Below are 25,916 nucleotides of genomic sequence, written 5' to 3' on the forward strand. Positions count from 1 at the left end.
TTGGCTGTAGGGTTTTGTAGATGTTTTTTAGCAAGCTAAGGAAGTTCTCCTCTATTCCTAGTTTTAACTGAGCATTTTTATTGTGAATGGGTATTGGGTTTTGTTAAATGCTTTTTCTGTATCAATTGATATGATAATAAGATTTTTCTTTTTCAGCCTGTTGATGTGGTGGATTACACTGATTGATTTTTGAATGTAGAAAAATCCTTGTATAACTAATAAATCCCACTCAGTTTTCATATATAATTCTTTGTATACATTGTTCAATTCAATTTGCTAATATTTTGTTGAGGATTTTTGTATCTAATTTCATGAGAGATTGGCCCATAGTTTTCCTTCCTTGTAATGTATTAGGGTAACATTGGCATCATAGAATGAGTTAGTAAGTGTTCCCTCAAATGGCCATTTTTTAAAAAGATTTATTTATTTATTTCCCCTTCCCCCCAATTGCTTGAGCTGGCTCTCTGCTCTCTGTGTCTGTTCATTGTGAAACTGCCTTCTTTTTTTTTTTTTAAAGAGGCACCAGGAACCAAACCTGGGACATCCCTTGTGGGAGAGAGGTGTCCAATGGCTTGAGCCACCTCTGCTCCCACTTGTTATGTCTCTCATTGTGTCTCTTCCTTGCATCACTTCATTGCATCAACTCACTGTCTTGCTAGTCTTCTTTAGAAGGCACTGGAAACCAAAGCTGGGACCTCCCATCTAGTAGGCAGGGGCACAACTGCTTGAGACACATCTGTTTCCAGGCAGACACTTTTGAAGGTGAGGGCAAGTTTTCTCTTGCGGATGTGACTCAGGCTGAGAAACACACAAAGTTCATCTCCTGTATATCATCCAGGACAGTATAACAGTGACTAATAGTGAGACTTTATGCTTCAATTTTCCACATCTATAAAATGGGGATGACAATGATGGTATCTACCTTATAGGATTGTTTTAAGTATTATTTAAGTTTATATATGTATACATCTTTCTTCTCCCATCATGTTGAAACCTATGAAAACATGTTTTAGAGACTTGCCCTCCAAAAATTTAAACTTTCTTTTTCTTATTTGTGTTATTTAAGATTCCCTTTTTCCTAATTTATAGCTATGGTACTAAGGAAATCCCACATTTTAGGGAAATCTACCTTTTATTTCCAAAGTGACTTGAGTGAAGGAGATTCCTTATCACAGGTGATGGACTGGGACTAAGTGAAAGGCAGGCAAGCCAGTGATGGGAAGTGGATGTGGCGCAACTGATAGAGCATCTACCTACCATATGGAGGGTCCAGGGTTCAATACCCAGGGCCTCCTGACCCATGTGGTAAACTGGCCCATGCACAGTGCTGCCATGCACAAGGAGTGCCATGCCATGCAGGGGCACCCCCACATAGGGGAGCCCCATGCGCAAGGAGTGCGCCCCACAAGGAGAGCCACCCCATGTGAAAAAAAGCGCAGCCCACCCAGGAGCGGCACCACACACATGGAGAGTTGACCCAACAAGATGATGCAAGAAAAAAGAGATGCAGTTTCCTGGTGCTGCCTGACAATGCAAGCAGACACAGAAGAACACACAATGAATGGACACAGAGGGCAGACAATGGGGGGAAAGGGGAGAGAAAGAAATAAATCTTAAAAAAAAAAAATTCATGGAGTAGGAGAAAAAAGGGGAAAGTCTGAAGGAGGAAAAAGAAGGATATGGGAGGAGCACTAAAAAAAAAAAAAAAGACATGGATACTCCATTCTCTCAACTGCCTGCTGCAGCATCTATCCTACCCTAGGAAAGACAGAGTGGGAGGACACAGTTGAAAAGCCTAGAAAAACCGTGAGTTAAGCCAAACTCTGTCACTTATTTGCTGTGGAACTTCAGTTTTCTAATGAATAAACTAATGTTAGTTAGCTGTTTTCTTTTTGTCTTAGGAACTGATTCCATTGTTTTATGAGCACCTTTCCCATGGTAATCCCTAAGCACTGAGACCTAAAGAGAAATAGACAGGTCCCTCCCAAGCTGCATCCCAAGAGAGGAGCATCTTCTCTTCTGTCCTGACTGGGCCCTTCTTCCTGTCAGGGATCCCAGAGCAAGCGCCCTGCAAAGCAATAATTTGGCTACCTCCCACCAACATGTTATTTCTCCTTTCACCTTCACTGCAACCTCTTCTGGGATCATTTCACAGAGCCAACACCACTTTGAATGGGCCATCATGTTCTCATTGGTGTTAATGAAACCTGAGTCTTATTTTAGGCTCATTCCCTCTCCATGAAAGTTCTAGGCTGCAGTGTAAGGTAGAGATAGATTAAGCGCTGTACAGAGGTCCATTGACAAACACAGTCATCAAGTTAGCTGGCTGCCTCCTAAAACACCTGACCAAAGGACCAGATGCACTAGCCAAAGCACTGGGCCAAAGCACTGGGCATGTCCTGGCAGCAAGGCCTCTGCTGGGCAGGCAGGGGGCAGCATTTGGCCGCTGAGGACCTGGCAGGAAGGAACCTTTAAAAAAAAGCAATGGACCTGGGCTGGGACAGATACAGACTATTAAAGCAAACCCCCTCCTTAAAAACCTTTCCTAGGACTTCCAAATCTTTTCAAATATTGTCATTCCTGTCTTAACCCAAGAAAGAGTTTAGAGGCAATTAGAGGCAACTCCCTCTAATTTCAGATTTGTAGGAACAGAATTTCATTTTATTTTCTTTTTGCAGGAAAAAAGACAAACAAATTGGATAAAGGAGAAAAATAACTGAGGTCTTGATAAAAGTTTCTCTGGGAGGAACCAGAGAATTGCCACAATGGCTTACAACAGTGACTCATCCAGCCAATCATTTTGTTTCTAAGAGTGGGGAAGAAAAAGATCATTGATGAGAAAAATAAAAGATGGGTGGGGAGTGAATGTGGCCCAAGTGGTTGAGCACCTGCTTCCCACATGGGAGGTCCCAGTTCTATTCCGGTGCCTGCAAAAAAACCAACCAAACAAAAGCAACAACAACAAGCAAAACAAATGAAAAACCAACTCAGGGAAGCTGATGTGCAGTGGTTGAGTGCTGGTTTCCCACATATGAGGACCAGGGTTCAATCCCCCGCTCCTGGTACCTAAAAAAAAAAAGTGGGTGGGTAAGAGTTCTTTTGAGATAAGGAAAAAAAATGGGCATTTTCAGTGAATGTGATTAAATAGAGGAGGTCTTTAACACTGGCACCAGTACTTAGGAATAATTGTGTAGGGTGGACTGGTTCTCTAAGAGGCTTCCAAAATAATGCCCCATTGACAAATTCACTAACAGAAGTGCTAAGTGCTTAGACTTAGAAGTCAGACAGACCTGTGTTGTAATCCTGTCCTCCTTAGCCTCAATTTTATTGTCTTTTGATTTTATAATAGAAACAGCAATATCTACCTACCCCTGAAGTTATTGCAGCAATTTCATGAGATTTTATATATGTAAAAAACATCTGGTCCTGTACCTGCCCCATGGTAGATAATGAATAAATAGTAGCTACTTTTTAATATATTTTTAATTTGTTTTTAAAAGATAATTAGATTGCATAAAAAAATATAAGGGATTCCCCTATACCCCACTCTCCACACCTTCCACTTTTCCCTATATTAACAACTCTTTCATTGAAATTGATGAGCACATTTTGGAGCATTGCCACTAAGGTTGGGTTATATTTTAAATGGTAGCTATTTTAATTTTAATTTACTTGAGCACCAGTAGGGAGCAACAAGAAGTCTCTTAGCTTTAAAATATTACAGATACATGGACTATACAGGTACAATGAAATGGTACACAACAAAACAAGGTTAAACAAAAAAAAATTCAGGGAAACGGACTTTGGCCCAGTGGTTAGGGCGTCCGTCTACCATATGGGAGGTCCGCGGTTCAAACCCCGGGCCTCCTTGACCCATGTGGAGCTGGCCATGCGCAGTGCTGCTGCGCGCAAGGAGTGCCGTGCCACGCAAGGGTGTCCCCCGCGTGAGGGAGCCCCACGCGCAAGGAGTGCGCCCGTGAGGAAAGCCGCCCAGCGTGAAAAGAAAGAGCAGCCTGCCCAGGAATGGCGCCGCCCACACTTCCCGTGCCGCTGATGACAACAGAAGCGGACAAAGAAACAAGACGCAGCAAAGAGACACCAAGAACAGACAACGGGGGAGGGGGGGAATTAAATTAAAAAAAAAAAAAAAAAATTCAAACAGGATAGAGTCTTTGGCTGCTTTTCTGGACTGCTAGTTTATGACCACATGGAACTCTCTTCTATTCATTCTTTCTCATCTTTGTGAATTCTGATCTGGAGACTAGAAAGGTATAACTATCAATCACGCTGTCAGTGAAGAGAAGTTATTTGTTCTCTTTCCACTTTGCACCCTGGGTTGGTAGAACCAAGTCTTGTAGAAAAGCAGCAACACTATTCCCTGAATAACTGGTTAAAGCTGAAGTTCTGGGATCCTCCTGAGCATTGTACCACCAGCACCTCCTATAGGGAACTTCTCCTGAGAAATGTCCTTTTTGGAAGCTGGGAGTGTGAGGGAGGTGACAGCCTGTGAGTGCCCAAGCACTTCTGGGCTGCATTGTTGGGAAAAAAACCCACCTCTACCACCTACTTCCTAACCAATCACAATTCCTTTCTTTGAGCACTTACTACGCTCCCATTACGTTCTGACCCCTTTTCTATCTCTTGCATTTCTAGCCTTAGAAAATTTTTACACCAATATGAGGTGGAGGCTGAAAACCCTTAAGATAAATAATGCATGGGAGCGTTTTTTTTTTAATTGGAGGGGAGTGTGTTTAATTATAATTTATTTTTAGATTGAAGGAATATGGAAGAGAAGAAAGGGGAAGGGAAATGAGTGAATAATGGAATCTGTAGCTATAGACATTAGGGTAGCTGAAAAGAATTTCCCATCTGTCTGTCATGGACAGGAAGAAAAAATTGATCTCATATCTTTAGAGAAGAGCAGGCTGAAAATCCAACTTCTTTGGAACCCCATGGGTAGTAACCTCTGAGAAGAGAATTTATCCTAATCCTTCTAGGGGAACTAAAAAACCAAGATGGGAAGATCTACAGTTACAAGTAAAATACACTAACATCCTCATGTTTGCTCCCAAAGTTGGGAATCCAGGGTCCAAAAAAGATATTCCTCTTAATTACCTTGTCTTGGCCACAAGAATAGGATGGATGGGAAACGGACTTTGGCCCAGCGGTTAGGGCGTCCGTCTACCATATGGGAGGTCCGCGGTTCAAACCCCGGGCCTCCTTGACCCGTGTGGAGCTGGCCATGCGCAGCGCTGATGCGCGCAAGGAGTGCCCTGCCACGCAAGGGTGTCCCCCGCGTGGGGGAGCCCCACGCGCAAGGAGTGCGCCCGTGAGGAAAGCCGCCCAGCGTGAAAAGAAAGTGCAGCCTGCCCAGGAATGGCGCCGCCCACACTTCCTGTGCCGCTGACGACAACAGAAGCGGACAAAGAAACAAAAAGCAGACAAAGAAACAAGACAACAGAAGCGGACAAAGAAACAAAAAGCAGACAAAGAAACAAGACGCAACAAATAGACACCAAGAACAGACAACCAGGGGAGGGGGGGACATTAAATAAATAAATAAATCTTTAAAAAAAAAAAAAAAAAGAACAGGATGGAAGTGGGAAAGTTTAATTTTGTCTGACTATCACAATGAAAAGGGTGGCAAGCCTAGAACTTGGTTTGGAGGAGAGGGCTGAACTGGGAATAACCAAATGAATGGGTAATATAGGATGTTCTGTAGAGATTCAGTCCCAGTTTGGATTTGGCTGCTTGAAGAATACAATTTTAATCTTCAAGGCCTTATGATTTTGATTTTATCATTTGGTTTGCAGTTTAGAACTCATACGTTCTGGTAGTTAGAGGATATTCCAGATCCAGATATTCACTTACCCTTCTACTTCATTTTTTATAAGGATGGGGTATAAATAGCAACATTTCCAAAAGAAGACTTGAGGGAAGACAAGATGACATCATCACAGTACCTCCTGGAATTGCTCATATTAATGTGAAAGATAAGGCAAACAGGATCCTAGAAGAAAATATAGGAAAAAATATCTTTATGATCAAATGACTGATAAATGCTCCAATGACTGATAAATGCTCAACCTCATTGGAAATCAGGGAAATTAAAATCATAATAAACCTCTTGTGTTTATTGTTTTTTAATGTTTTTTAATGTAACATTCCTTGTGATCTATTAACTTTAATTTAAAATTTTTTTTAACAAATCATGAGATACTCCTACCCACCCAACAGAATGACTAAAATTAAAAACGTTGACTAACAAACGTTGATGGCAATGTGGACCAACTAGAATTATCATGTAATGCTGGTGGGAATCTAAATAAGTACAACCACTTTGGGAAAAGTTTGGCATAATCTACCCAAATTAAAGATATTCATAACCCATGACATCTATATATATATTCCCAACAGAAATGAATGCACGTGAAGGTTTATTTGTAATACCTAAAAAGCAGATGCAGGTCTGTCCTAGACACTACTGCTGTGTAACAGAACATTCCAACCTTAATGGCATAAAACAATAACCATTTTACTATGCTTATAGATTCTGTGGGTTAGGTTATGGAAAAGGCATAGAGGGAAAGCCTTGTCTCAGCTCCACAATGTCTGGGGCCTTTGCTAGTAAGACTCAAAGGCTGTGACTTGATGGGGAGGGGATGGAATCAGTTGAAAGCTTGTTCACTCATACTTCTGGCAGTTGATGCTGGCTGTTGAGTGGGAACTTAGCTGGGGCTTTTAACTCAGAAGGCATGTTGCCTTTCCATGTGGTGGCTTGGGCTTCCTCACAGCATGGTGGCTGGGTTCCAAGTTCAAGGATCCCAAGAGAACCAGAGAGAAGTACATGGCATTTTTATGACCCAACCTTGGAAAATACAATCTGCCATAAAACCAAATGTACAGAAAGCAGCAAGAAGGCAGCAGAGTAAGGAGCTCCAGGCGTTAGCTCATCATATAGAGCAGTTAGTAATCACGCAGAGCTATCTAAAGCACCTGTTTGGAGGACCCAGGAGACCAGAAGAGCATCCTGCAACATCTTTAAGAGAATTGAAGAAGGAGACTGCCTAACTGCAGAGAAGATTCATGAGTAGAGCACTATACGCTGCGGAGGCTGGTGCCCATTCTCTGCTGGTGGCAAAGTTGCCTTGAGATCTGTTCCTTGGCTGGAATTGGAAGGTCCATTTTCCAAAACAGGGTAGGAAGAGACAGTTGGGTACCAACTTCAGCTACTGATTAGTAAATTCAGCTGGCTAATGTATAATCCTAAGAATAGTTAAAATTCTGACCTGAACCTGTTCAAATCAGAACAGTGTTGGTAGCCATCATTTTAACTCCATCCCTGACATGAGGGGAAGTGCAGCAGACTGGAAATCACAGTACTGGCAGAGACCGGCTTGTTTCCATCCAGATCGGATTGAAGCTGTAGCCTAAGTTCCAGCCCCACTGCTGACAGGGAGGAAGCTGGGGGACCTGCACCAGCCTCCCTGGGAACTACAGGCCACACCATACTCTGACCGTGCAAGCTGCCTTTGGAACTATTCTGTGGCTAGAGTTGGAAGCTCCATTTCCCCAAAAACAGGGGAGGAAGAGACAGTTGTTATATTAGTCAGCCAAAGGGGTGCTGATACAAAATACTAGAAATTGGTTGGTTTTCATAAAGGGTATTTATTTGGGGTGGAGCTTACAGATACCAGGCCATAAAACATAAGTTACTTCTCTCACCAAAGTCTATTTTCACATGTTGGAGCAAGATGGCTGCCGATGTCTGTGAGGGTCCCAGGCTTCCTGGGTTCCTCTGGGCTCAGCGCCTCTGTTTTCTCCACAAGGTCAGCTGTAAACTATGAGGCTCTCTAGGCTTTGCCTCTCTCCACAAGGTCAGCTGTAGACTGTCAGGCAAACAGCTCTGTCTCTCTCTCTGGGACTCCAGCTTCAGCATAAGACTCCAACATTGAAACTCCAACATTAAAAACTCTCAACTCTGCCCTTTGCCATGCCTTTTATCTGTGAGTCTCCACCCAGCAAAGGGTGGGGAATCAACGCCCTACTGGCACAAGAGGTTTACATAATTACTTAATGAAGTAAACCTATGAATCCAATATAATCTAATATGCCCAGAGGAAAAGATCAGTTTACAAACATAATCCAATATTACTTTTTGGAATTCATCAATAATATCATACTGCTACAGTTGGCTGCTGACTTAAGCTACTAATTGGTAATTTCAGCTGGCTAGAGCATAACCCAAAGAACAGCTAAAGTATGAACCTGTCCAAGTCAGAAAGAGGCTGGTAGCCACCATTTTGACTCTACCCCCAGTGTGAGGGGAAGCTGGACTGATTGAAAATCACAGTGCCCTTAGGGACTGGCTTCTTTCCACCCAGATCAGATTGCAGCCCTTGTCTAGGCTTCTGTCTCACCTATGGCAGGGAGGAAGCTGGTGGGAACTACGCCAGCCTCTCCAGGTAACTGCAAGTATTTTGGGCCAACACAGACTGAATATACAGACACCTGGGGCTCCATCCCCATACCCCAATAAGATATGAAAGGAGCTGTGTTTCCTCACCTTCTCTGGGCAACTGCAGGCACTTTCAGACCACACAAACTGGTTTGTTGTGTGCCTTCAATTCCATCCCCATCCCTCCAACCTTACAGGTTAGGAGAGGGCTGGGGTTTCTTCAGCCTGTCTGGGAAACTGCAGGTGTTTCAGTCCACACAGACTGGATACTCGGGTACCTTTAGCTCCATCCATACCCCCCAATAGAATAAGAGGGAAGCTGTGTTTCCTCAGTCTCCTAGGTAACTGCTGTTCTTTCAGCCAACACAGACTGAATAGTCGGATACCTATAGCTCCATCCCTGCCCCCAAGTAAGGTAGAAGGGAAACTGTTTTCTCAGCCTTTCTGGACAATGGAAGGCACTTTTGGCCTGCACAGCCTGGATTGATGAGTACCTACAGATCCAACCCCAAACGCTAATAGGATAGGAGGGGGCTGGTGTTTCCTCAGCCTCTCCAGGCAATGGTGGGTACTTTCGGCCTACAGACACTGAACAGTTGGGCATTGTTCGTTCTGTTTCTACTGCCTCAATGGCAGAAGGGACAGTACTCCCTCAGCCTCTCAGGGCAACTGCAGGCGCATTCCACCCATATGAATTACATTGTTGGGTAGTCCAGACAGTCCCTGGCCAGAGTGGGGGGCACGATGTCTGTTTATTCAGGCAACTGCAGTCATTTCAGACCCTCATGGCATAGACTGCTGCCCACACTTGCAACTCCATATTCCTACTCTAGGCAGGGGAGCAAAGGGCATGAAGCTTCATAAGTCTCTCTGGGCAACTACAGACAGTCTTGTCCTGCATGACTTAGATTATTACACATGGCCGTGGCTCTGTTCCTACCCCTGACAAAGGAGAAAGGTAGAAGAAGCTTCATTGGTCCCTGGAGCAATGTGGGCAGTTTCAGCCTCCACAGCTTACAGCACCAACTACATTCTTGGCTCCTACTATACAACTAACAAGGGAGAAAGGACAAGAAAGCCCTAAACTAGGGAAACAGACTTTGGCCCAGTGGTTAGGGTGTCCGTCTACCACAAGGGAGGTCTGTGGTTCAAACCCTGGGCTTCCTGGACCCATGTGGAGCTGGTGATGCAGTGCTGATGCGCGCAAGGAGTGCCCTGCCACGAAGGGGTGTCCCCGCATAGGGGAGCCCCACGCGCAAGGAGTGCGCCCCGTAAGGAGAGCCACCCAGCCCGAAAGAAAGTGCAGCCTGCCTAAGAATGGCGCCACCCACACAGAGAGCTGACACAACAAGATGACGCAACAAAAAGAAACACAGATTCCCGTGTCGCTGACAACAACAGAAGCAGACAAAGAAGATGCAGCAAATAGACACAGAGAACAGACAACCAGGGTGGGGGGGAAGGGAGAGAAATAAATAAATAAATAAATAAATCTTTAAAAAAATACATCTAGTAAGCCAGATGCCAAGACACCAACAAAAAATTACAATTGATACCAAGAAACAGGGAGATATGACCCTATCAAAGGAAAAAGATAAGCCTCCAGATGACATAAAGGAGTTGAGACAACTAATCATAGATGTTCAAACATCCGTAATAAATTCAATGAGATGGCTAAAGATATTAAGGATATTAAGAAGATATTGGGTGAGCACAAAGAAGAATTTGAAAGCATACATAGAAAAATAGCAGATTTTATGGGGATGAAAGGCACAGTAAATGTAATGAAAAATACACTGGAGGCATATAACAGCAGATCTGAGGAGGCAGAAGAAAGCATTGGTGACCTCGAAGGCATGGCCTCTGAAAGCAAACATACAAAAGAACAGATGAAGAAAAGAATGGAAAAAACTGAACAAGTTCTCAGGGACCTGAATGACAGCAAAATACAGACAAACATACCTGTCATGGGTGTCCCAGAAGGAGAAGAGAAAGAAGAAGGGGCAGAAATAATGGTAAAAAATTTCCTGACCCTACTGGAGGACATAGATATCCATGTCCAAGAAGCACAACAAACTCCCATCTGAATAAATCTGAATAGACCAATTCTGAGACACAGACTAAACAAAACATCAAATGCCAAAGACAAAGAGAAATTTGAGAGTAGCAAGAGAAAAGCAACGCATAACATAAAAGGGATGCTCAATAAGATTAAGTGCTGATTTCTCATCAGAAACCATGGAGACAAGAAGCAATGGTGTGATATATTTAAAATACTGCAAGAGGAAAACTGCCAGCCAAGAATCTTACATCCAGCAAGATTTCTTTTTAAAAAATGAGGGCAAGTTTAGAATATTCACAGATAAACAGAAACAGAGAGTTTATAGCAAAGAAACTGGCTTTGCAGGGAAAACTAAAGAATGTGCTACAGACTGAAAAGAAAAGACAGGCAAGCAAGGCTTGGAAGAGAGTCTAGAAATGAAAATTATATTAGTAAAAATAACTAAAAGTGTCAAAAGAGTGGTGAAAATAAAATGACAGATAAAACCCAAAGGTCAAAATGGGTGAAATAAAAACTGCCCTTAAAATAATAACATTGAATCCTAATGGATTAAATTCCCCAGTCAAAAGCAGACTGATGGAATGGATAAAAAAAATATGAGCTACCTATATGCTATTTACACCTATTTACAAGAGACTCACCTTAGACCCAAGGATATCAATAGGCTGAAAGTGAAAGTCTGAAAAAAAAAAAGATATTCCACGCATACAGTATCCAAAAACAGCCAGAGTAATAGTCTTTAAAAGACACTAGAAATGTGCAGTCTGAGGAGGAAGTCAGGAAAAAATTTACAATAGTGACTGAAAGAATCAAATATTTAGGAATAAACTTAACCAAGGTTGTAAAGCACTTGTCTTCAGAAAACTACACTGCATTGTTAAAAGAAAATAAAAAAGACCTAAATAATTGGAAGAACAGTCCATGCTCATGGATTGAAAGACTAAATACAATTAAAATGTCAATTCTACCCAAACTGATATACAGATTCCATGCAATCCTGATAAAAATTCCACCAGCATTTTTTAAACAAATGGAAAAAAAATTATCAAATTTATTTGTAAGGGTGAGGGGTTCTGAATAGCCAGAATCATCTTAAAAAGGAAAAGCAAAGTTGGTATACTCTCACTTTCAGACTTTAAATCATATTCCCTAACTACAGTGGTAAAAGCAACATGGTATTTTTAAAAAGATTTTTTAAAATTAATTTCTCTCCCCTCCCCCCCCACAGTTGTCTGTTCTCTGTGTCCATTAACTGTGTGTTCTTTTGTGATCGCTTCTATCCTTATCAGCAGCACCAGGAATCTGCGCTTCTTTTTGTTGCGTCAGCTCTCTGTGTGTGCAGTGCCATTCTTGGGCAGGCTGCACTTCCTTTCGCGCTGGGCAGCTCTCCTTACGGGACACACTCCTTGCATGTGGGGCTCCCCTATGCGGGGGACACCCCTGAGTGGCATGGCACTCTTGTGCGCATCAGCTCTACGCATGGGCCAGCTCCACACGGTCAAGGAGGCCTGGGGTTTGAACCGCAGACCTCCCATGTAGTAGGCGGATGTCCTCTCCATTGGGCCGAGTCCACTTCCCACAACATGGTTTTGACGTAAAGATAGACACAAAGAACCGGCTTGATGGTTCAGAAACAGATCTCAAATCTATGGTCAAGTGATTTTTGACAAGCTTGACAAGCCATGCACCTTGGGCATTCAGTCTATTTAACAAATGGTGCTGGGAGAACTGGATATTCACAGACAAAAGAAAGAAAGAGGACCCTTATCTCATATCTTATACGAAAGTTAACTCAAAATGGATCAAAGACCTAAATATAAAAGCAAGAACCATAAAACTCCTAGAAGAAAATGTAGGAAAATATCTTCAAGCCTTGGTGGTAGGTGGTGGATTCTTCAAGGAGTTAAGAGGAGGGCTGAGAAGTACTACTGATGCTTAATGTATCTAGAAGTTTTAATTAACTTGACAATAAAAGTGTGGAAATGGATATAGTTAATGGTAATACATTACAGTGAGTAGCAGCTGGTTTATAAATAGAAAAGTGACTGGAAAGGGTAGTCTGGGGATATAATGTCAATTGAAAGAAAGCTAATCTAGGGACCAAATAACAGTAAACCCAGAGGTGGATGAGAACTGTGGTTGATGATACACATACAAGTGTGTCCTTCTGTGAGCTAGATCAGATGTATGTCACTATTGCAGGGTGGTGGGAAGGTAGAGAAGCATGGGAAAAATACATTTGGTGCGACCTATGGATTGTGGTTAACAGCAATACTATAATATTTATGTATCTATGCCAAAGATGGACTGTGTTGATAATGGGGAAGTATGGAAAAAATGTGCCACTTTTTGGTGGTAAAAGTCTGATGATATTATCTGATAATCTGTAACAAATGTTCCACCACAGTCTGATATGTTGGTGAAGTGATGTTGTATGGGAATTCTACACATAGAATGATTGTTTTGTAAGATCAGAACTTCTGTGAAACTATATTTAAAAAATAATAAAAGGATGGGTTGGGGGAAAATACACCAAATATAAGATACAGACTATAGTTATTAGTAAGATTTTTATGATATTCTTTCACAATTTGTAACAAAAGTCTCATAACAATGTAAGGTATTGGTAGTGGGGTGATGTATGGGACCCTTGTATGATGTTATATATTTTTTTGTAAGTTTACCACCTTTACTATACAGTTACTGTTTATGTACACTCACGTATGAATAATATTCTTCAATAAAAATTTTTAAAAAGTTTTTTAAAAAATGTACATCTACAGTGGAATAGATAGATTGTGGTATACTCATTTAACGGAATACTCTACTACAATGAAAATGAACCAACTATAGCACATGATAATACATTGATGACCTCACAAACGTAATGTTGAGAAAAAAAGCCATATGAAGGAATACATAATGCTTAATTCCAATTTCATAAAGTTTTTTAAAAAGTAAACTATAGTATTTCAAGATGCATGCTGCCTTTGTTTGCCAAGCAATTATGACAAATAGCATGCAATGGATTGGCTTAAATAACAGGAATTTATTGTTTTATGGTTTCAAAGGTTATAAATTCAAAATCAAGGAGTTGGTAAGAACATGCTTTCTCCCCAAAGTCTGTACCGCTCCAGTGCTGGCTTGCCACAGTCCTTGGGGTTCCTGGGCTTGCACCTCTGTCTCCTGCCCCATGGTGATCTCTTGCTTCTTGTGTCTGCTCTTCTGGTTTCCACTAATTTCTGGCTTTTGCTGCCCTCTGGCATTCTTGACTGTGTTCAAATTTCTTCTGCTTGTAAAAAAAACTCCAGTAATATGGATTAAGGCCCACCCTGATCCAGGTGGGCCACACCTACATAGGATCTTAGGAGATCCTATGCACAATGAGAGTACACACCTTATTTGATAACACATCGTCAAAGAGTACTATCTATAAATGAGTTCACACTTACAAGAATGAAGATGAAGAACCTGTCTTTGTTGGGGTACAGTATTCAGTCTACCACACATGCTACGATGGTAAAACTATAAAGGAAAGCAAGGAAATGAAACCATACAAGTCAGAATGGTTACCTTTTGGGGGGAATAGCTAGAGCAGCATGTAGGAAGGGGATTTCTTTGGGTACTGGTAATGCCCATTTCTTGACTTAGGAGGTTAATTACATTGATAATTATATTTACATTTGTGATAAATCATTAAGTTGTATATTTTATTTTGAGCACTTTTATGTGTCTTATATTTCACAATGAAAAGTTTAAAAAATGAGTGTTCTAGCATTGAGAACTAGTTTACTTGAAAAAGAATTCTTTATGAACTCTAGACATCACCCAGAAAATTAACTGAGCATTAAACTGTTTCATCTCTACAAATTCTGTTGGGTTATTTATTATTTTTTAGATGATCACATTATTGTATTTAGGTAAATGTCCTTATTTTTTTTTGGAAATGCCTGCTTAAAGTATTTAGGGGTGAAGTATTATGTTCATAATTTATTTTATTTTATATTATTTTTTAAAAGATTTATTTTTATTTATTTCTCTCCACCACCCCTTCCCCCCATTGTCTGCTTTCTGTGTCCATTACTGTGTGTTCTTCTGTGTCTGCTTGTATTCTCATTAGGCGGCTCTGGGAACCAATCCTGGGACCTTCCAGTGTGGCAGAGAGGTGATTACTCTCTTGTGCCACCTCATCTCCCTGTTCTGCCATGTCTTCTTATTTCCCTCTTCTGTGTCTTTTGTTGTGTCATCTTGCTGCACCAGCTCTCCATGTCATTCAGCACTCCTGTGTGGGGTGACTTTATCACGTGGGGCAGCATTCCCACGCAGGGAGGCACTCCTGTGTGGGGCATCATTCCCACATGGGCCAGCACTCCACATGAGCCAGCTCATCAGGTTCGCCAGCTCACTGCATGGGCCAGCTTGCCCTCACCAGGAGGCCCTGGGCATTGAACCCTTGACCTCCTATATGGTAGACAGGAGCCCAGTTGGTTGAGCCACATCCCTTTCCCTCATAATTCATTTTTAAAAGTTTTAGCAAAGGGGAGCAGATGTGGCTTAAGCAGTTGAGCACCTGCTTCCCATAGGGTGGTCCCGTGTCCAATCCCTGGTGCCTTCTAAAAACAAAACAAAACAAAAAACAAAGAGCAAACAAATAAAAAATAAAAAAACAAAAAACAACTCAGGGGAGCCAATGTGACCAGCTTCCCACGTATGAGGTCCCAGATTCAATCCCCAACCCTGCTACCACCAAAACAAAAAACAGAAAAACTTTAGCAAAATTACATTAATAAATGCACACATATTACGTATTTAAATGAAATAGGCAAAATATTAACAATGATTGCATTTCGGCAGGGGGTATATGAGTGTTCATTGTACTATTCTTTCTACTTTTCAATATATTTGAAAATGTTAGTAATAAAAAGTTTTTAAAAGACCTATACTAACCATTTATAATAATGTAACAGACAGTAGACCATCTGGAAGAGACTAATTCATTACCACTTAGCTGGGGTGGGGGGCACTTCTCTCTTCCTACAACTAACCTTATTGTACTCCTTCATGATGGTCTGCCCCAACTCACTTCAACTGTTGGATTATTTTTAATGTATACATGTATTCTAACCTAGAAGTAGTCAATACACATAACTATATTTCTGTCCTAGATTTTTATGTTGCACTATAAAGATAGTTTATATATATGTAATTTTGAATAGCTATCTAGTATTACACTGTTTTCAAACCATAATTTTATCAGCTATTTTAATATCTATGGGATTTTTAATATCTATGGGATTTTGATCTTCATCATCATCATGATTTTAAGTGAACTTATTAAGAACTCCCTACATCTCAGTCACTCTAAGTAGAACTTTTTGTTTTATCTCATTTACTATCACAACAATCCACTGAGATAGGCATTTTAAAGAGGAGGAAATAGAGACTTAAAGAGGTTAATAACATTCAAGTTTCACTAAGAATTTATATCTTGACAGTGCCCTTATACCATAATACTTCTTTTGAACTTCTCTCACCCTCCCTCCCACCCTTTCCTGACATTTAAAAAAATGTTGGGAGGTGTCCCAAGGTGGAATTGTCAGGCCAAAAAACATGAGTAACTTTTGAAGGCTCTTATATATATTCCAGATTATTCTGCATGTACCCTGAACCAATTTACAAGGATATCAGGAAGTTTTCTGTGAAGGGTTAGGGTCAGGTAAAGTTTAGGGAATTCAATTTTAAGGCTTCTATTTACATATTCCCTCATGAAGATGGTGTGTGTTGCTAAATTCCTGAATAGTATCTTCTGCATTTGACTCCATTAGTATCCTTGAAAAAGTCTTGTTTGCCCTTTTTTGAATATTTTTGTTGACTGTCAGTACCTAGAAGAAAGGAATTACATAGTTTGATCCTCTTCTCCCTCTAACTATTTTTCAAAGTCTTTTTCTACATATATTGAAATGATCATGTGGTTTTTGTCCTTCATTCTATTAATGTGGCATATTACAGTGGTTTCATTTCATATGTTGAACAAACCTTGAATTTCTGGGATACATTCCACTGGCCATAACGTATAAATGTTTTTATATGTTGGTATATTTAGTATGCTAGTATTTTGTTGGGGATTTTTGGAGCCAAATTCATAAGAAATACTGATCTGTAGTTTTCTGTTCTTGTGATGTCTTTGTCTGATTTGGGTATCGGGGTAACACTGGATTCACATAGAGGGCTGGGAAGTGTTTCCTCCTCTTCCATTTTTTGGAAGAGTTTGTGAAGGATTGGTATTAATTCTTCTTTACATGTTTGGTAGAATTAACCAGGCAAGCCATCTGATCCTGGACTTTTCTTTGCGGTAATTTTTTAAATTACTAATTGTGGTGGCTTGGAGCTATATACCCCAGGAAAACACATTCTTAATCTCAGTCCATTTCTGTGAGTGGACCTATTGTAAATAGGAACCTTTGATCCATCCACCTACTCCAGTTAAGGTGTGGCCCATCTGAATCAGAGATGGGTCTTAATCCTATTATTCAGTCCTTTATAAGCAGAATGAAATTCAGATACACACAGTGAAAGCCATGGGAAGAAGCTGAAAGTCAACAGAACCCAGAGAAGCCAGGAGAGGCCACCATGTGCAATGCCATGTGACAGAAAAGCCAAGGTCCAAGGACTGCCAGTTGCCAGCCCCAGAAAGCCACAGTCTTCTGGGAGAAAGCATTGCCTTGGTGATGCCTTGTTTGTGGACCTGTAGCCTCAAAACCATGAGCCAATAAATTCCCATTGTTTAAATGAGCCCACTGGATGATATTTGTTTTAGCAGCCAGGAAGGTAAGACACTAATTAAATATTTTTTCCTTGTCATAGTCCTATTCAGATTTCCATTTCTTCTTGAGTCAGTTTAAGTAATTTGTGTCTTTCTAGGAATTTGTCCATTTATTCTAAATTATCTAATTTGTTGGCATACGATCGTTCTATTTTTAAACATTTTTCCCTTTTATAATGATTGATTTTCCAACTTTCACTGTTACAATCGAATATTATTCCTTTAAGTTTTATGTGAGCTTTTCATAAGGAATAGTCACCTTTCTTTGTCTCTTATAAGAATCTGTTAAAAACACTGCCTAAGGGAGCAGATGTGGTTCAAGCAGTTGAGCACCCACCTCCCACTTGGGAGACCCTGAGTTCGGTTCCTAGAGCCTCCTAAAGAAGACAGACAACTGGCAGACCCATGAGCAGACATAGAACAAAACAAGAAAGCAAGACAACGAGCAAAAACAACAACAACAACAACTAGCAAGACAACGAGCAAACAACAAGCAGACAATGAGCAAAAACAAATGGGCAGGGAGTGACTGTGGCTCAAGCAGTTGAGCCCCACCTCTCACATGGGAGGTCCCGGGTTTGGTTCCCAGGACCTCATAAAGAAAAAAAACAAAACAGACAATGAGCAAATATCAAACAATCTATGTATCTTTAAAAAAAAAAAAGATAATAAAAAAATAAAAATATGCCATTAAACTAAAACCAAAACCAAAACAACAAACAGACAACTAGCAAAAACAAAACAAAACAAAAACAATGAGCAAACAGATGAGGGAGTCATCTCAAGTGGGAAAGATGTATTTAAAAAACAAACAAACATTGCCTATTACTCATTCTTTTTATAAAGAATCATGTAATGAAAATCCTCTGGAATTCAATGACAAGGGAAAGATATGTCTCATCTGATGAAATAATGTTTCTTTTGATCAGACAGTGAGGATTATATAAGCTTAACATGTCCTCTTAATTTTTTTTGCCTTGGTTGTAAGTATCTCTGAGCCAAATTTAAAGTTCAATCATCATAATTATCACATTCTGAATATTTTTTATTAGAAGGCTCTGACTATTTTATACTAGAAGGTAAGTTCCTGTAGGGCAGGGATTTTTGTTCATTTTATTCCCTATTATACATCCAGTGCTTAATACATAGCTGTTGGGGATTGAATCATGTGCCCCCAAAGACATGCCCTGTCATGTCCTGTCTTGTGGGTATAGACTCATCTGAGAAGATCCTATTAAGATGAAACCTAGAGATTCAGGTCTCCTGAGTATACACCAACCCCAGCACCAACCACAGGTCCAGTAAAAGTGACAGAAGAGGCATGTGTAGAAAGGTCACATCTGAGTCCAATTCCATCACACTCAAGAACACAAACTCCAGCTAACAGGGAGGTGAAAAAGGTCAACTGCCACACCAGGGAGACAAAAGTGCCTCCAACTGCAAGCAGGAGAATTGCATCCATCATCCATGTAGAATCTAAGCCCCTTCTCTATATAGAGGTGGAGTGGACATAATCATCCCAGGGTCCACAGGATGGAGGAATAGAGTATGGACTAGAGTGAACTTACTGATATTGTACTATGGAACTATTGTGATTAGTCATGGAAGAAATTACAGCATTTATGTGGAGAAAGTGGCCACGGTAGCTGCTTAGGGTAGGGAGAGGAAAAAGAGATATGATGTGGGGACATTTTCAGGACTTGGGTGGTACTGCAGGGACAGATGCTGGACACTGTATGTCCTGCCATGGCCCACTGGGTGGATTGGGGGAGAGTGTGAACTACAATGTAAACCATTATCCATGTGGTGCAGCAGTTCTCCAAAATGTATTCACCAAATGCAATGAATGCCCCATGATGATGAAAGAGGTTGTTGATGTGGGAGGAGTGGGGTGAGGGGGTGGGGGGTATATGGGGGACCTCCGATATTTTTTAAATGTAAAATTTAAAAAAATAAAGAGAGAGGAAAAAAAAAAAAGATGAGCCTAGGACTTCCAGGAAGATGGCAAGACTAGAAAGATATGGGACTCTCTTCTCTCCCAGAAAAATAGCTAGAGGACTGGCAGAAATGGCCTGGAGAACATCTTCTAGGTTATTCTCGGGCATTGGGGCCAACAGCTATAGACAAAGGGGGGCCCCAGGGAATCCACCTTCCCAGGAAAGAGGAGACAAAGGGACATAGCCTAAGTCTGACTCAGCTTTTGACCCACAAATGTGGTCTGCTGTGTTCCATGAGACTTACAGGCCAGGTGAGGCAGCACCACTGTTTGCCTTGGGAGCCAGCAAGGGACTACAGAGATCTGAACCTTTCAATCTCCCTCTCTACTGACTGGGACTAGTTGTTGAGGATGCAGAGGGGAGTGATAACGAGAACACAGCTTATCAAAATTTATGGGATACAGCGAAGGTAGTCTTGAGAGGGAAATTTATAGTCCTAAACATCTATATTAAAAAAGAATAAAGAGCTAAACTGAAAGAAAACTACACAGGAGAGGAGTAGAGTTGGAGTTTCAAAGCTGGAGCCATGGGAAGTAAATATACAGAGAAGCAGATACGTGAGGAAAGAGAGAAGGCTCTATTAGACATGGCAGAGGTCCCAGGAAGAGACAAACCATTCTGTCGAATAGTTTACAGCTGACTTTGTGAAGAGAGCAGAGCAGCTGAGCCCAGAGAGAAACGAGCCCTGGAAGAGGGATGAGACTTGTTCCAGCCCACAGCGATACTGGAAGAAGCTGGGACCACGGAGTCTTAAGAAGAAGGCTGGACCCTGCGGACGTCAGCAACCATCTTGCTCCAACATGGGGGAACAGACTTAGGTGAGAAAAGTAACTTAAGCTTTATGTCCTGGTACCTGTAAGCTTCTACCCCAAATAAATATCCTTTATAAAAGCCGACAGATATATGGTATTTTGCATCAGCACCCCTTTGGCAGTACTAATACACTACCCAAACTGAATTATAGATTCAATGTAATACCAATCAAAATTCCAACAGCCTATTTTACAGAAATAGAAAAGGCAGTTATCAAATTCATTTGGAAGGGAAAGTGCCCCCAAATAGCCAAAAACATTCTGGAAAAGAAGCACAACATGGGAGGACATTCACTGCCTGACCTTGAAACATATTACAAAGCTACAGTGGTCAAAACAGCGTGATAGTGGCATAAAGATAGATACATTGATCAGTGGAACAGAATTGAGAACCCAGAAATAAACCCTCACCTATACTGGTTTTTGACAAACCTATCAAGCCCACGTTAATGAAACAAAACAATCTCTCCAACAAATGGTGCTCGTAGAGCTGAATATCTATAACCTAAAGAATGAAAGAGGACCCCTATCTCACTCCCTATACAAGAATCAACTTAAAATGCATCAAAGAGCTAAATATAAAAGCCAGGACCATAAAACTACCAGAAAAAAAATGTAGGGAAACATCTTAAAGACCTTGTGGTAGGTGGGGTTTCTTGGACCTTACATGCAAAGCACGTGCAACAAAAGAAAAAAAATAGATAAATGGGTCCTCCTCAAAATGAAACACTTTCCTATCTCACGAGACTTTGTCAAAAGGGTGAAAAGACAGCTGACTCAATGGGAGAAAATATTTGGAAATCACATACCTGATAAGGGTTTAATATCCATGATATGTAAAGAGATGATACAACTCAACAATAAAAAGACATACGTCCCAATTAAAAAATTAGCAAAAGACTTGAATAGACATTTCTCCAAAGAAGAAATATAAACAGCAAAAAACACATGAAAAAATGTTCAACATCCCTAATGATTAGGGACATGCAAATCGAAACTACAATGAGATATCATTTCATACCTCAATATGGTCATATATTAAAAAGACAGAGAACTACAAGTGTTGGAGAGGATGGAGAGATAGGGACACTTATTCACTGTGCTGGGAATGCAGAACCATACAGCCACTGTGGAGGACTGCTTGGCAGTTCCTAAAGAAGTTGAATATAGACTTGCCACGTGACCCAGCAATACCATTACTAGGTATGTACCCAGAAGAATGAGAACAGTGACATGAACAGACATCTGCACACTGGTGTTCATAGTGGTGTTATTCATGATTGCCCAAAGTTGGAAACAACTCAGGTGTCCATCAACTGATGAATGGATAAACAAACTGGTGTATTCATATGATGGAATATTATGACACTATAAGAAGCACATGACAATCTGGATGATGGACATTACACTGAGTGAAGCAAGCCAGACACAAAAGGACAAATGATGTATGATTGCATTACTATCCACTAAATAGATTGTGTAACATGCTGTATGACTACATTGATATAAAATGTAAATATAAATAAAATTTTAAAGATGAAATTTGAGTAGTGGTTATGTAGGGTTAGGGAAGGCATGCTAAGGGCTGTGGAGTTTTTCTTTTTGCAGCAATGAAATAAATTTAAAAATTTGTTATAATGAATGCACAATATTGTGATTATACTAAAAGCCACTTATTAAATACACATGCCTTCTATTTTATTTCTAAACTGCCTCAAATCATTTTAAAAGGTTATGGAAAACAAGTAAATAAATGGGCATTCCTAGTCAAGACTATTTTATGTCAAAAAAAGAATTATTATTATTGAAATAATGAAAATGCTCTAATAATGATTGAAGTGATGAATGCATAACTCTGTGATTATACCAAATACCATTGATTGTATACTTTGGATTAATTGTATGCTTTATTAATATGTATCAATAAAATTGATTTATTTTTAAAAAATGAAGACACTGAGTGAGCACAAAGAAGAATTTGAAAATCTGAATAGAAAAATAACAGAGCTCATGAAAATGAAAGACATGATAGGTGAGATAAAAAACACATTAGTGGGAAGCAGATGTGGTTCAACCAGTTGAGTGCCTGCCTACCACATGGGAGGTCCTGAAGAAGATGAGCAGATGCTGCCCCCACTACAATGAACTAGACACTGCCCCCACTGCAATGAGCTAGATGCCTCCCCTGCCATAACAAGCAAACACCACAAGCCAGCAGATGCTGAAGCCTGCAGCAAGTGGATGTGACACAGGACATTGGGCACTCAGCTCTCATGCAGGAAGTCCCAGGTTCAGTTCTCAGTGCCTTCTGGAGAAGGAGAGCAAAGAATGAGCACACAGACAAGAGAACATTCGGGAGGGGGAATAAATAAAGAAAAATAAAGTAAATAAATAATTAAAAGAAAACTGAACAAACAAAAACTACTTTGTTTCTCTTTTTTTGAAATTTTTTATCTTTTTTTTTTTTAAAGATACATAGATCACATAAAGTGTTACATTACAAAATACGAGGTTCTTGGGAAGTGGATGTGGCTCAACTGATACAGTGTCTGCCTACCATATAGGAGGTCCAGAATTTGAACCCAGGACCTCCTGGCCTGTGTGGTGAGCTGGCCCATGCACAATGCTACCATGCACAAGGAGTGCTGTGCCACACAGGGGTATCCCCCAAATAGGGGTGCCCCATGTGCAAGGAATGCGCCCACAAGGAGCGCGGCCCCATGCAAAAAAAGCACAGCATGCCTAGGAGTGGTGCTGCACACATGGAAAGCTCTTGCAGCAAGATGATGCAACAAAAAGGGACACAGATTCCCGCAAGAATTCAAGTAGACACAGAAGAAGACACAGCAAATAGAAACAGAGCAGACAATGATGGGGGGAGGTTCCCATATGCTCCACTCCCCACCCCACCCCTCTCTTCCCACATCAACAACCTCTTTCATCAGTGTGGTACATTCATTGCACTTGATAAATACATCTTCAAGCACTGCTACACCACATGGATTATAGTTTACATTGTAGTTTACACTCTCCCCCAGTCCATTCAGTGGGTTACGGCAGGATATATAATGTCCTTCATCTGTCCTTGAAATATCACTCAGGACTACTCCAAGTCCTGAAAATACCTACATATCATATCTCTTCTTCCCTCTCCCTACCCTCAACAACTCCCGTGGCCACTGTCTCCACATCAATGACACAATTTCTTCCATTGCTAGAGTCAAAATAGTTCTATAGGACAATACCAGTAAGTCCACTCTAATCCATATTTTATTCCCCCATCCTGTGGACCCTGGGATGGCGATGTACACTCCACCTCTAAATCGAGAAGGGGCTTCAATCCCACATGGCTGATGGATGGGGTTCTCCAGCTTGCAGTTGTAGACTCTCTTGGTTCCCTGATGTGGTGGTTGACCATCCTCACCTCCCTGTTAGCTGACCTGGGTAAGTCCAATGTACCAGAGAGTGGGTGTTACAACTCTGCTGAGGTTCAGGGCCCAGCTGGAACATGGAAAGTCCAGAGATTCAAGTCTCCTGAGCATACACCAACCCCAGCACCAACCACAGGTTCAGTAAAAGTGACAGAGAGGCATGTGTAGAGAGGTCACATCTGTGTTCAACTCCATCACACTCAGAAGCACAAATTCCAAAGTAGGGGCCCAATGGCAAGGCGCTGAACTCCAGAACCATCTGCCATGACCATACGACCTGGGTGTCTCCATAGCTCTCAGTAGCACCACTATCTGGGGTTGTATCTACTTTGGCTGTCTCTGGGATCCTGCTGAGACATGCATAAGTGTGACCCTTCTGATGACCTTCCCACTTATTTTGAAGCCTCTTAGCCATATAAACTCATTTGTCTTTACCATTTTCCCCTTTCAGTCAAGGTGTTTTTCTAGTTGCATCACCAGCTGGTTCTTGGTAGTAATCCCTTGGCACCAGGGAGGCTCATCCCTGGGAGTCATGTCTCACACTGGGGGGAAGGTAAGGTATTTACATGCTGAGTTTGGCTTAGAGAGTGGCCACATTTGAGCAACATGGAGGCTCTCAGGAGGTAACACTAGGCACCCTGCAGCTCTAGGCCTAGTTGAAATTTCAAGCACTCAGGCTCATAAGCATAGTCATCAGTATCAAAGACCCATCATTGGACCATCTTTCTTCACTGGTCTTTGCCCTTAAACTAGGGGGATTGTTGCTGTTCCATTGGGGAATGTGACAGAGCTTCCCCAGATGGGAAATCAGCACTCCCTCAGTTGTCCTGTATAACTCTACATACTATGACAATACCCAATGAATATCCAAACATATTTATATACCCTATATGAATGCCCTGGAGAACTCCCTCCCACCTATGCATCCCCCATAATGACACCCCACACCAGTGCTCCTCCCCTGCCATGGTTGAACCCCTCCGTGATCCAAAATTTCTTCAAGAATGAAGCATAATATATTGCCAAATTCAATTAGTAGTAAAATCAAATAGTAATGATAGGTTTAAAGATTAGAAATAGAATTTTAAAACCCAAACAAACAAAAACTACATTGTTTCTTTAAAAAAACCTTTTAGAGGTATACAAAGCAGACTCAAAATGATAGAAGAAAGAATAAGTTATAACAAAGACAGAATAGCTAAAATTGAAGAGAGAAAAAACAGAGAGAAAAGAATGGAAAAAAAATTGAGCAGGGGCTAAGGGAGTTGAGCAATAACATGAAATACAACACATGTGCCATGGGAGTTCCAGAAGGAGAAGAGAAAGGAAAAGCAGAAAAAAGAGTATCTGATGAAATAGCCAAAAATTACCCAACTGTCATGTCAGAATGAAATTTTATGTCCAAGAAGGGCAGCATACCACAATCAGAATAAATGAGAATAGATCCCCAAGACACATACTCCTCAGAATGCCCAAAGATGGAAATTCTCCTCTAACTGCTGAAATTATTACTTCTTTTAAATTCTTCAACTGATTTTTTTTTTTTTTTTTTTTTTTTTAAGATTTATTTATTTATTTAATTCCCCCCCCTCCCCTGGTTGTCTGTTCTTGGTGTCTATTTGCTGCGTCTTGTTTCTTTGTCCGCTTCTGTTGTCGTCAGCGGCACGGGAAGTGTGGGCGGTGCCATTCCTGGGCAGGCTGCTCTTTCTTTTCACGCTGGGCGGCTTTCCTCACGGGCGCACTCCTTGCGCGTGGGGCTCCCGCACGCGGGGGACACCCTTGCGTGGCACGGCACTCCTTGCGCGCATCAGCGCTGCGCATGGCCAGCTCCACACAGGTCAAGGAGGCCCGGGGTTTGAACCACGGACCTCCCATATGGTAGACGGACGCCCTAACCACTGGGCCAAAGTCCGTTTCCCATTTCTTCAACTGATTGAATGAGATGTCTCTCATTGTTGAAGGAAGTCTCCTCAGTTGGTTCTAGATGTCATCAGCCATAGATGCAGCCAACTTACTGATAATTTAAGTATACAAAATGTCCTCAGTAAAAATCAGGCCAGTGATTGTTTAACCAAACAACTGGATACCATCACTTGGCCAAGTTGACACATAAATGGAATGATCACACCGGTCAACAGGAGAAGAGAAAGCACAGGTTCTTCTCTGATGCTCCCATAACCCAGATATGTGCCAGCACCTGGGTGCAGCAGAGCTTTACACTAGGGATCTGCATTCCACTGGAGAGACACTATCTCCTTGTCATGCTCCTTATAGATGACAAGTATCAGAAAAACAATCTTGTCAATAGAGAATTCCTTAAGCTCATTGGATAC

The 25,916-nt window shown here is 41.2% G+C and overlaps 1 long non-coding RNA gene across 2 annotated transcripts in view; it reads right to left on the reverse strand.

Annotated features, from left to right (window-relative positions):
* Positions 1-25,916, reverse strand: part of LOC105747411 (uncharacterized) — a 62,169-nt gene that overhangs the window by 19,867 nt on the left and 16,386 nt on the right. The window contains exons 3-4 of one of the 2 annotated variants that reach the window (XR_009185880.2): positions 5,872-6,010; positions 2,642-3,066 (exon numbers count right to left, since the gene is read on the reverse strand). This is a non-coding gene — a long non-coding RNA (uncharacterized lncRNA). Of the gene's footprint in view, positions 1-2,641; positions 3,067-5,871; positions 6,011-25,916 lie in introns of those variants that run through there. The other variant, XR_011648859.1, reaches the window with a different exon arrangement.

Source organism: Dasypus novemcinctus, chromosome 5 (genome assembly GCF_030445035.2).
Source record: "Dasypus novemcinctus isolate mDasNov1 chromosome 5, mDasNov1.1.hap2, whole genome shotgun sequence".
Lineage (NCBI taxonomy): Eukaryota > Metazoa > Chordata > Mammalia > Cingulata > Dasypodidae > Dasypus > Dasypus novemcinctus.